Here is a 13227-nt window from a genome sequence, read left to right on the forward strand (position 1 = left end):
AGTGAAAGGAATCAGATAAAATTCGCACACATAAGCATTATGAAACAATACAAACATATGGGGAAAAGGTTCAAACACTTTATTAGATAGAATAAGGAATTACAACCATTGGTGTCTAATTCAAAGCCATTCCTCCAGCTTGGATCCCATCCACATCACATCAAAAGCATGACAAACTTGTAGCATCACAATACTTGCTTCAAAGCAAAATCTCATAGCATCATTAATGGTGGCATTAAATGGCCTTCCATACTTAGAATTAGTTCCATGGAGTAAGGGATGAGATGATAGGATGCACCTTAACTCATTCCTCATCCATTTTCGAGCTCAAGGGAGTTGATAAGTGAGGGAAACTTCTAGATCACTCCAAAAGATAAGAATATTCCCCAAACCCTATGTGAATTTCACTCATTCTCACCCAGTGCAGGTGAAAGGAAGCCTAAGTTCTCTGTAGAGCACCCCGACAGTGGACTTAATTGCTCTGCAGTGCACCTTCATAAGGGCTTACCTATGCTGGTCCCTCTAGAGGCTACTTATCGATGTCTTCAAGTCATGAAATTGTCTGGGAAGGAGGCATTCAAAGGGGTGACTTGTTTAGGGCATGAAGCAACTGAAATTAGGGTTTGATGAGCCCTAAAACATTGATCTGGATGTTGGGATTTGATGTGCCCAAATGGATCTGTAACAGCTACCCCCTAAAGAATGAAGTTGTAAAAATGCCAATGTCAAATGAAATGCTTTACGATGTGATGAGGAGGTATCAAAGTGGAGGGTGACCTGCATCAATTACAATACATATATCATGATATTTGATTTTACATGAATTTTTGAGGGAAGGCATACCCATGCTCAGCTTATAAACTTTCATTACATGTACATCAACAGTCATCTACAGATATAGACCCATGATCGGAATGACCATCAATGTAAAGCCATTGTACATATGATTTAGTACTCCTGAAATCATAGCTCGGATGGATGAAACTAGATCCAAGGTTTTCTATCTCGTTCAATCGTTCGCACAAGTACGAGTATAACCATGTGAATATGTGATTTGAAGTCGAACATGGGAAGACACCATCTGATTACTAGCCAATGATGTAAGTTGTTAACTGATGCAAGAGAAATCACCAATAATGACAATGATCCTCAAGGTACTGCAGTACATTCTGCATGGTGCGAATGGATGATTTGATGTCGAACACCATACAAACTCTTTTAGTCAAAATCCATTGATGTATGCCTATCACTGGAAGCGAGAAACTTTCCATTGATGCATGCAAGCTTCAAGGTACTGAATAGGTGTTTCTATGTCAACTTATTGGATAATGAGCTGATGTCGACAAGAAGCGACTCGTCACAGGAGGGCCTTGATGTATCCCACATCAACGACACGAAATGAGTGTATTGATTTTGGAGATGGAATTTGACTGATGACACAAGGTTTAGGAATGACGATCATGCAAATTAAGGTTTATGGTACTGTAAAGGATGACTTCTCTTGAACATATTGGCAATAATGAATGAATTGGTAGCATTGAACCAAAACCAAAGTAATGGATGGTGTGATAGGCCATAGGTATGATAACCATCAAGTATATAACCCAACCCAAATAGTGTGAATGAATTGGCAGCATTGACCCAAAACAAAGTGATGGATGGTGTGATAGACCATAGGTATGATAACCATCAAGCAGATAACCCGACCCAAATGGTCATGAAGATGAAGTGAAAGTGTCATGTTCAAGAGCAACCTGCTACCATAAAGTGGTTTTCCCTTTCTCCCATTTTCCCGAGTCATTGCTGACCAATACCTCTTTATTTTTATCAAGCTTGAGGAGGATAACATATGCTTGTTGTATAATTTCACCCTTCGGGCGAATCCATTGCTATTTGATGTTTTAATGAGTCTAGCGAAGGTCAAACTCGATCTTGTCTAGATGGACAAGTTTGTCACTATTTGATGTTTTAATCAGTTTAACGACAAAGATAAATCGGTCCTTTTCATGTTCAGAGAGTTTGAAAAGGGACAAAAAGAAAACTCCGCAAGTTCTTTTTTGTAAATTAATCTGTCAAGCCCAAAAAAGTGTAAAATAATACAAGATAGCTATCGTTTCCAATCCGTTAACGAGTTGGAAAGGACAAGTGCTTGACAAACTTTTCATGTTTAGAGAGTCTAAAAAGAGCTTAAAGAGAACTCCAATTTGAGGAACGAACAATGTCTAGGATATCAACCAGTTTCGATGATGTTGGAACTTCTCAAAACATTGCAACTGTTCCTCAAAAAGGGTAAAACAACCAAGTGAAAGTGTATGATCGGCCAAAGGGATGGTGGTGATGGGATGAAAACAACCAAGGCTCATCTAACTAAAGAGGCTGATAGAATGGCAATCGTGAGGGTTAAAATGGAGATGGGTTCATTTTTACATAAGCTTGAACCATAGGGAACTATGCTTGGATTCAGTTTCATGTTTACACAAGCTTGAAATGAAGAACTATGCTTGAATTCAGTTTCATGTTTACACAAGCTTGAAACGAAAAACTATGCTTGGATTTAGTTTCATTTTTACACAAGCTTAAAACAAAGAACTATGCATGAAATTGGTTTACATGCCCCCAACATGATGAAATGGAGAGTCTCATGTAACCAGATGGAAGTCGCTACGGTGAAGCGGGATGGTTATCCAACATTTTTTTGGCTTCGTCCAGATAGGGACAAAGGTGAATGGGGTGATTCCCTTCACATAACCTACAGGGAAACTTAACTTTACCACTAGGTGCATGCCCCCCAAGCTTCATTACATTCACCTAAGTAGACTACTCATGGCTATCAAGGGGATGGAATGAAGGTTCATTTACGAGATCAAGTGAAAGACTTGACTGGGATTTTACGAGATCTACTTAAATACTCGACCTGGAACTTTGCTCCAGGGGACCTTGTTTCAATTTTTAATGAGCTTGACACAAGACAAGGAACTCTACTCAGATTCCTTGTTTCATTTTTTAACGAGGTTGACACAAGACAAGAAACTATTCTCGTACCCTTTGTTTCATTTTTTAACGAGGTTGACACAAGACAAGGAACTATCCTCATGGGAGCTATTTCATTTTTTAATGAGGTTAACACAGTAAAAGAACTATCCTCATATTCCCTGTTTCATTTTTTTAAGAGGTTGACAGAAGACAAGGAACTATCCTCATATTCCTTGTTTCATTTTTTAACGAGCTTGACACAAGACAAGGAACTATTCTTGTGAGAGATGTTTCATTTTTTAATGAGGTTGAAACAATAAAACAACTATCCTCATATTCCTTGTTTCATTTTTTAACGAGGTTGACACAAGACAAAGAACTATCCTCATGTTCCTTGTTTCATTTTTTAACGAGGTTGAAAAATGACCAGGAACTATCCTCATATTCCTTGTTTCAATTTTTAACGAGGTTGACACAAGACAAGGAACTATCGTCATATTCCTTGTTTCATTTTTTAACAAGCTTGACACAAGACAAGGAACTATCCTCATATTCCTTGTTTCATTTTTTAATGAGGTTGACACAAGACCAAGAACTATTCTCATGGGCCCGTTTCATTTTTTAATGAGGTTGACACAAGACCAAGAACTATCCTCATATTCCTTGTTTCATTTTTTAATGAGCTTGACACAAGACAAGGAACTATGCTCATAGCCTTTGTTACATTTTTTAACGAGGTTGACACAGTAAAAGAACTATCCTCATATCCTTGGTTTCATTTTTTAACGATGTTGACACAAGACCAAGAACTATCCCCATATCCTTTCGATCACAACTCATAAGAGGTCATGAAGGAGAGATATAGTTCCAATGCCCCCAGTACATGATGTACAACATCACTGAATTGATCATCAGTTGATGTAGGTATGGAATGGGTTGCCACATAATTAACCCGTGGCGGGGATGATACCATTAGTACAAAAGGACCATTTAGGGAAGATGGTTGACCGGAAACCATATTTGGACTGGGAAATGAAAGTCGGTCAACAGTGACAATTCAGCCTTCATGCGGGAAACAAATCACTCGAAAGAGTGTTGAAACAATAGCTCCCATGTCATAAACATAGTCATGCCCAAGAAGTAAATTGTAATCTAAAGGGCTTGGGACTGCCATCACGTTCATATAAACGATTTTTCCTCCCAAAGTAATAGGTAACTGAGGGGGGATTCCTAATGGTTGACTGGTTCCTATGTTAAAAGCCAATAGATTCTGGGTAACAGGCACAAACAGCAGCAAACCAATCGCTTGCCAAGCAGTTGAGGAAAGGATACTCACAGATGCACCTTCATCTATAATAGTGCCAGATATAATCATATTAAAAACCTGTAATATGATCTAGAAAGGCACATAAGGAGGAAGACGAAATCCTGCCAATCAATTCCAATCAAAGGAAGTGACTAGACTACTTCGAGGGGGCACCTTAAGAACAAGAGAATTATCCCCTTGAGTTACTAGAATGGGAGGATTTTTCTCCTGTCTTGATGGAACAGGAGGACTGCCTCCAAGCTCATTAGAATCTAAAGAAACAAAAATAATTTGAGTGGATCATATTCACTCTCTTCGAGAACTATACAATTAACTGAAGGTGAAATTGGGTCAACTATTTCCTCGACCTGTTGATTGGGTCAGATATAGATTCATAGGATTCACTTTCAGAGAGAGTGGGTTTGACCGACGGTTGATTTTTGTCGTTCAATTCATCAACTAGTGAAGGATTAAGGGAGAGTCTCCTATAACTAGATGGAAGTCACTGTAATGAAGCAAGACGGTTACCCAACACTTTTTCGGCTTCATCTAGATAGGGACAATGGTGAATGGGGTGATTTTCTTCACATAACCTACAACGAAACTTAACTTTACCCTTATTTCCATGAACTTTACTACCACTAGTTGATGGCGTGTCACTAGCATGATCTCCAGAAGTTGATGACATAAGATGAAGTGAACGGGAAGACCATTCTTCTAAGATCTGAGGAATATCAGGACAATTTCGAAGAAGATGGTCTCCCACATAAAGTTTGCATGGATATCAAACTTTGTGAGGCTTGATGGACGATTTCTCATTAGATATTGCATTCAAAGCGATGGTTGCTTGGTTGCCCCTTTGCTGAATTTGCTTCTTCTTCTTCTTCTTCTTCCCTTTCTTCTTCTTCTTAGCCACCTCGTTACTAGTACCAATACTTTCACCAGGCAAAGAGGAAGAAGGGGAGGAAGAAACAACCTAGGAAGAAGGCAAAGGGTCAACTTGATCAACTGGAGGTTGATTTTGTCCAGTTGGAGGTGTACTCGATTGCGGAGAAATCTCGACATTTTGAACTAAGGAGGTTGAAAAAAACCATACTGGCAAGCCAATGGTAAATCCTAGAAAGGGAAATGTAGCCATATAAGGAGAACCAATATTTCTGAATGGAGGAAAAGGACTAGGATTCCCATCAAAAGGAATTCCTTGATCGGTGGACTCCGGATTTGTCACCATATGTTTAAACCTAAGATCAACTAAGGAGTGAGCGTGGAGGATGTTATCCATGGCCAATTAATTTTATTTTACTCAAAGTAACATAACAAAACAAAAGAGGGATAATCTAGGCAAAAGGTTTACCAAGCAACGGTGAACTGCAGAATACCTCCTAGCGAACCAAGAAGTACGGGTAGGCAATATCCCCACATGTTTTGTTTGGTGTATCATAGTGTAGAAGGTAGCCGACTCAATTACCTAAGGATGGATAGAAACCTAGTGTTGTCCTCCCATATATACCCAAAATTACATGGAGGCCCAATTCATATAAGTGCTGTCTAATGCAAAACCGCACAGTGAGAGCATTCCCATATAATTTACGTACTGTAACACTGCCTTATATACCTGAAGGTACATGGATGAGCTACGATATACTCACATATGTGGAAGAGGTATCACACTCGGGATGTATTGCAGACAAGTTAGCGGTAGCTGCTTTGTTTTACAATTCCAGAACATGTCTCTAGCCTAGACCTCTAAATGTTTTTCGAAAAGGTGGCAATGCTCATTAGGTAAATTCAAATAAATTTTAAGTTGATCTTCTTTAGAATTTTCCTTTCAAGGTTCACCATATGATTTATGTTTGCAATTCCTAAAATCCAACTAATATGATAAGCATTCTTTCCATTCAATTTAACAATGAAAATCCCTAGCTAGTAGGGATAGAACAATTAGATTTTTGACAAAGAGCAAAGAGCACAACTAATGCAATTTCCTTAGCTATTCCTTTCAAGCATTCACAAACTAAAATATGAATGATGCAAGTTTTTATTTTCAAATCCCTTAATGTTATGATGAACAAAAATGAAATATACACACACAATCAATCAATCTTTCACAAGAACGAAGACTTTTACGACTGTTTTGTTTCAAAGGAAAAAAGAAGACTTTTACGACACTTTCTTTCGAATGAAGATTAATCAATTATATTCTAACTTTGACTATAGATCGATAATGACAAATAAAACCTTAAAGAAACGTTAATCAATCAAATCAAAGTAGGGCTAGACAAGGAGATATAAATTTGTTCTCTAAGACATGACATTCATTGATTAATCAGCAAGCAAACAAACAGAGAAAAGTTGGAAAAAACACTTTTCAAAAGTGGGAATTTGACCTAAGGTTGATCACCGTAGGTCAAATAGGGCCTAACTACACTGCAGAGCACTGTCTCTCACTCAAGGGTGCTCTGTAGAGCACTGTCCCCTAACCAAGCGTGCCCTGATTTCTGAGAGGCCACTCAAGAGTCATCTAACCTCAATTTTTGACCAAAATTCAATGCAAAAGAGCTGAAATACAGTAAATGAACACAATTAGGGTCTACAAGAATGTCTTAGGAGGTGAATAAGCTACTTGTAAAGGTGATAGTTCCCCTATGGAGTTGCCAATTTTTTTTGGAGAATTTAGCATCTACGGATAAATATTAATTCCCTAGAAAAATAGTTGTATCTAGAACAACAGTTTAAAGTGTTTTAGACTTTTCCTACAAGCAATAGATAAGATGAGAAGATAGAAGGCCTACCTGTAGTTCCACTTTCCTCTCGTCTCCCTTGTATTGATTCCATCGTTCCTTCCCGTACTTAATCTGCTTGAGAAATACCCTACAAACAAAACAAAAGACAAAAAGTGATCAAAACATACAATCCATTGAATATAAGTGAAAGGAATCAGATACAATTCACACACATAAGCATTATGAAACAATACAAACACATGGGAAAAAGTTTCAAACACTTTATTAGATAGGAGAAGGAATTACAACCATTGGTGTTTGATTCAAATCCATTCCTCCAGCTTGGATCCCATCCACATCACATCAAAAGCATGACAAACTTGTAGCATCACAATACTTGCTTCAAAGCCAAATCTCATAGTAACATTATCTCCTTATAATTCAACATAATCCAACCCCTGATCACTTAGATGAGTAGTCAATTTATAGGAAGATGAAGGAAGTTTTGTCATTAATGGTGGCATTGAATGGCCTTCCATACTTAGAATTAGTTCCATGGAGGAAGGGATGAGAGGATAGGATGCACCTTAACTCATTCCTCATCCATTTTCGAGCTCATAGGAGTTGATAAGTGAGGGAAACTTCTAGATGACTCCAAAAGATAAGAATATTCCCCAAACCCTATGTGAATTTCACTCATTCTCGCCCAGTGCAGGTGAAAGGAAGCCTAAGTGCTCTGCAGAGCACCCTGGCAGTGGACTTAACTGCTCTGCAGTGCACCTTCATAAGTTCTTACATGTGCTGGTCCCTCTAGAGGCTACTTCTGCATGTCTTCAAGCCATGAAACTATTTGGGAAGGAGGCATTCAAAGTGGTGACTTGTTTAGGGCATGAAGCAACTAAAATTAGGGTTTGATGAGCCCTAAAACACTGATCTGGATGATGGGATTTGATGTGCCCAAATGGATCCGTAACAATGGCTCTCCCACATTCTCACTTGCATCCATCAACAATCTTTCAGCCTCCCTTGTGCGTTTCCACTCCTCTCTATAAGACTCTGCATGAGTGGATGTCTCCACTCTTGGAACCTCTTCATATGGCTGCTCCACATCAGTGTAAGGCTCCTCCTCCTTAGGAACCAAAAGTTCCTCCTCTACTTGCATCTTCAACTCCCTCTGAAGGGAAACTCACATGGCCTTCAACTCATCGAACTTAAGATCTCTGTGAACCACTATCCTCTGACTGGTAGGAAAATACACCCGATAGTTGTGGGGAGTATCAGTGTACCCCACAAGTATCCCCAACTCTGCTGTCGGCTCTAGCTTGTTCCGGGCATCCTTGGTCACCTTGCAATTAACTGATGAGCCAAAGATCTTGGAGTGACTCACATCTGGTCTCTTCCCAGAGAAAGCTTCCTCTGGTTTCTTCATCCCAAGTATGCAATGCGGGCTTCTATTCTGCAAGTAAACTATTGTGTTGCATGCCTCAGCCCACAAATGAAGTGGTAGGCCTTGGTCATGCAGCATCGCTTGAGCTGCCCCCACAATTTTTTTGTTCTTCCTCTTGACCACCCCATTCTGCTGTGGGTTATGAGGTGTCGTCAACTCCCATTTAATTCCTTCTGCTGCACAAAAGTCCTTAAAATCCTAAGAGACATACTTGCCACCATTGTCGCTTTTCAAGGCCTTGATCTTCTTTGCTGATTCTTTCTCAACCAAGGCTTTGAACTCACAAAACCTTAAGAAGGTTTGATCCTTCTTCTGCATGAAATAGATCCAGCATCTACAAGAAAAATCATCAATGAAAATCACATAGTACCTTTGTTTAGCAGTGGAGGCTGTCAAGAATGGTCCACACACATCTGTATGAACTCGCTCCAAGATTGCTTTAGCTTGACTGTCTCGGTCATGAAAGGAATAGTTTTCATACTTACCCAAGGTACAACCTTTTTATGTGTCCACTTGCTCAAGTTTACCTTTGGGAAGTCTGGTAGAAATCTGCTGCATTATCTTCAAGGCCCCATGATGCAAGTGGCCCAACCTTCTATGCCATAACTCACCAATATCTTGGCTTTGCACCAATTTTTCTTTCGAACTCAATGCAGCACAGTCATCTACCTCTAGCTTGTAGAGATTCTTCACTCGAATCCCAATCCTATAGGTCTGACCCATGGCTATGTGTCTCAGGAACACCTTTCCTTTACTGAAGACTACATCATAGCCTTTGTCTTCCAACATCGCGACCGATACCAAGTTTTTCTTCAGTCTAGGCACATACTTTACATCAGTCAGGGTGAGAGGAGCTCCATGCTCCCTTTGAAACACAACTGTACCTTTACCTAAAACACGGTACTTTCCATCATCACCCATCTCTATGCACATATGGAGGTCTTTCTCCTCCAAGGTACTGAATAACTTATCGCCGATCATGTGGAATTAGGCTCCACTATCCAGGTACCAAACACAATCCACCATCGATGAAACCATGCATGCAATGAGGGTAAAATCCAATTCGAACTGTGAAGCCAGTGCCTTACCATCTAATCCTTTCAAGGATCCCTTTTTGGATTTCTTCAATGGACAATTAGTTTCATAATGGCCCACCTCATGACAATTAAAGCATCTCACTTTATATTTTTCAATCTTCTTCCCTCCATGGGAAGAACTCGATTTGGAATGGGAAGCCTTCCCTTTCCTTTTCCGTGCCTTACTTGCTAAGGCTATATCTTCTTCATCATCATGCTTAGATGAAGAACCATATCTAGTGCTTCTCCTAATCTCCTCCTCCATCATATCTGACCAAGGAAGGCCAAGGAGAGTTAGACTCACCATATCATCATCAACTGTCGTGATTCCTACACTTCCAAGCTCATCTTTGCAGGTGGTGAGCTTGTTCAGATATGTAGAGATCGTGTCGCCCTTTTCACACTTGATTTTCCAAAGCTTGTCCTTCAGTGCCAGCTTCCTCTGGTCAATGTTGTTCTGATATAGATCCTTTAATGTCTTCCACATTGAAAATGGAGTCTCCTTCCCATGGAGACTCGAGAAAATATGGTTTTGAATTCCCTATAGAAGAATCCTCCTTGCTCTCGCCACATATTTCTTCCATTCCGCCAATTCTTGGGCATTAGCTGCTGCTAGCTTGGGGACTTCTTGATCAATGAAGTCCTTCAAACCATTGTCCTCTAATACCGCTTCCATTCAATCCTTCCATGATATGTAATTCGAGCTGCCATCTAGGGCATACTCGAGTCTCAAGCCATTGGTGAACTTTGAGATGTGATAAGAAATCAATTTTGTACCTACAATCAAGAACTTCGAACTTCGAACTTCTCCCTTCTTTGTATATTGTTCTCCACTTTGATCACCTTTGCTCTGATACCATGTAGAAATTCTCATTGTAGATCAAACTGATAATGCAATGTAACTAAATCAAAATACTTGATCTACTTCTACTATCAAACTTGCGGAAGCTTAATCAATTTTGAGCAAGGTAAAACAAAACACATAAAACAAAGAAGTTGATTCAATCACACATGAAACACAGAAGAATACTCTAGGGAAAGCCTCAACTAAAAACCCCACTATCTTTATTATCATACAAGTGGAAATATCTCAATATTACACAAAGCTTTAGCTCATAAGCTATCCAACTCTCAGTACAATCCCTCATTTTTGTTGATAGATAGAATAGACAACACATATGCTTGCTCCTCTATCCTCCAAGCCTCCTATTTCCTTGCACTATTTCTCCTGGGTGATCCATTTGTAACCTATGTGATTCTCACCTCACACATTGCTCTGACCTCTGTAGAAACTGCACAATCCTCAAGGAATGAATTCCTTTTGCATGCAAGAGATATTCTCATAGGAATATTCTAACAACTGATAGTACATTATCCCTACCTTTAATCTCAACTGGGTCTTTGTCTGAACTGACATGCATGAGTTATTTATGAGAGAATATTCAGTTATCTAGAGAACACTAGTTGCATGCATTAACTGACTGAACTCACAATTAGTTCCAAAAACTATTTGGAACTAATTTAACTGGACTTAAATCAATTAATTGAGCTAACTAAATACAACTCATCCTTATCTTCTTAATTAAGGGATAACTTCCTCAATCAAAAGGATAACTGTTGCATGTCTTCACAAAGACTTCATGTTTGAATTTTACCAACTAATTAACTCAAGCTGAATTAATTAATTATTTTTCAAACAGTTGGTGAGACTAAATTCAAATTTTAATTCAAGGACAAATTAAAATTGGAATATATCCTGAAATTATATCTATAGCAATGTTATTTTTAGCATTTCTACTTTTATCATATCTTGTTGCTATTTTCAACACGATATTCTTACTCTTTGATTTTGATCTATTGTCACTATCAGGAGTATAGGTTAGCAGAGAGGTTTTGGGACCCTTATCTTGCTTTTTGTTGCAAGGATGTTTCTTCTTTGGATGCTTGGTTTTATCTTTATGTTGGGCCACTAAGGCCTTGTTATATATACCTACAACGAAAATAACCCCAATATGCAAGAGCTTGTCTTATTCTCTAATTAGAGAGTCACAAAAATATTCAAGAGAAGGTTTTTGGTAGAAATCCCCATAGCTTCATCAATGGCATAAAATGTAGATACAAAACCAGAATATGTACAACCAAGCTTTGAAAGAATAATATATATACAACATTCACACTTTATTTTGACTTGATAGATTGGAAGAAAATGTCTGTGTGTTTTGAACTTAGATAAATTATCTTTAATGTAAGAGAAAGAATAAGGAATTAAATTCATTATTTGATTTTTAAGATGATGAGATCTAATAATATTAGGTTTACAAAATATATTTTTCAAATTTATTAGGCTTCATTTGGATCATCTATTCCTTGAATATGTAACCACCCCATCCCCACATTTACCCGCTTTTACAATCCCTCCAGGTAAATTTAAGGCAAAGTGCCATTATGACATGAATCGACATTTAAGGAATTGGGGTCTACAACTAAGATTTACCGACCACAAATTGACATCCTACAGGGACTACAAATCACCCAAGAGCTAAAGAAACACTCCATGTGGTCAATCTCTAAGCAGGAACTTTGTTTCAGTGACCTAGACTCCCAACCACACCCACGACATTGCTTGCATGTGGTTGAAGGCCTCAAACTACACTCACAAGCCTTGTTCCATGTTGTTGTGACTTAAATTTCTCAATTCAGTGCACGTGGTCCCAAGATCTAAGCCACAATTCCAAGCCAGCCTCCAAACCACTGCCCAGAAATTCTTAAGACTATTCAGAATGATAAGTAACTTAATGACAAGGCTAAATATACAATCTTCAATCAGAAACTTGACCTAACTAGGCCTAACCATTATACCCATTTCGTCAAACATATGGTAAACATGTGAGTTACATGTCATGAATTGATACCTAATCATAAGATTCTAAAACTTATCTAAGAATCATCAAGAAGGTCTAATGCCCCCTCATAATAGCTGCAACAACACTTGTTAGCCCATGAATTCATTAACCATCAAATACTTATTAAATCATGAACAAGACATAGCTAGAATACATTGTAGATCCATGCTTATAACCAACATATAACCATATTATTAACCATGACATAACAACCATCAAATCATCATAATAAAAAGTACAAGTGCTCATAGATTACAATAATAAAATAGCTCTTATTAACTTATGCAAGAAACAACTAAACCAGGGACTTCCACATATCACCCGACCATAGATTAGGATGAACCAATTATTTTTTCAACCAATCACCCCTGTGTCATATTCCAAGCATGAATGTGGGATATCAAGGCATAAACAACTAGAAATTCCTAGATATTAAACCACCTCCACCCTCATTCTCCAGTGATCTCACCAAAACCGGTCAAGAGATCACATAAGCAAACTAAAACATAAACAACCAAGGCTTCCTAAAGACTAAACCACATCTTCCCATAGGCTTTCCTAATCTCACCAAAACCGGTCAAGAGATCACTAATCCCAAAACAAGCTTGGATGACTCAGAATTTCTTCACTATTACCTTGAGGAATTTTCCTGTCTCCACCCACTCGCTAAGGGCTTCCTAGAGATTAAACCACCTCCACCCCCAACCCTTGGGAATTTTCCTGAGACCACCTCACCTGGTTCCAAAACCTTCCCACAATCCAAAGCTCAACCAAAAAATAATCCCATCAAACCATGGTT

Source organism: Pinus tabuliformis, chromosome 9 (genome assembly GCF_031772625.1).
Source record: "Pinus tabuliformis cultivar Carrire ecotype Pingquan chromosome 9, CPIR1, whole genome shotgun sequence".
Lineage (NCBI taxonomy): Eukaryota > Viridiplantae > Streptophyta > Pinopsida > Pinales > Pinaceae > Pinus > Pinus tabuliformis.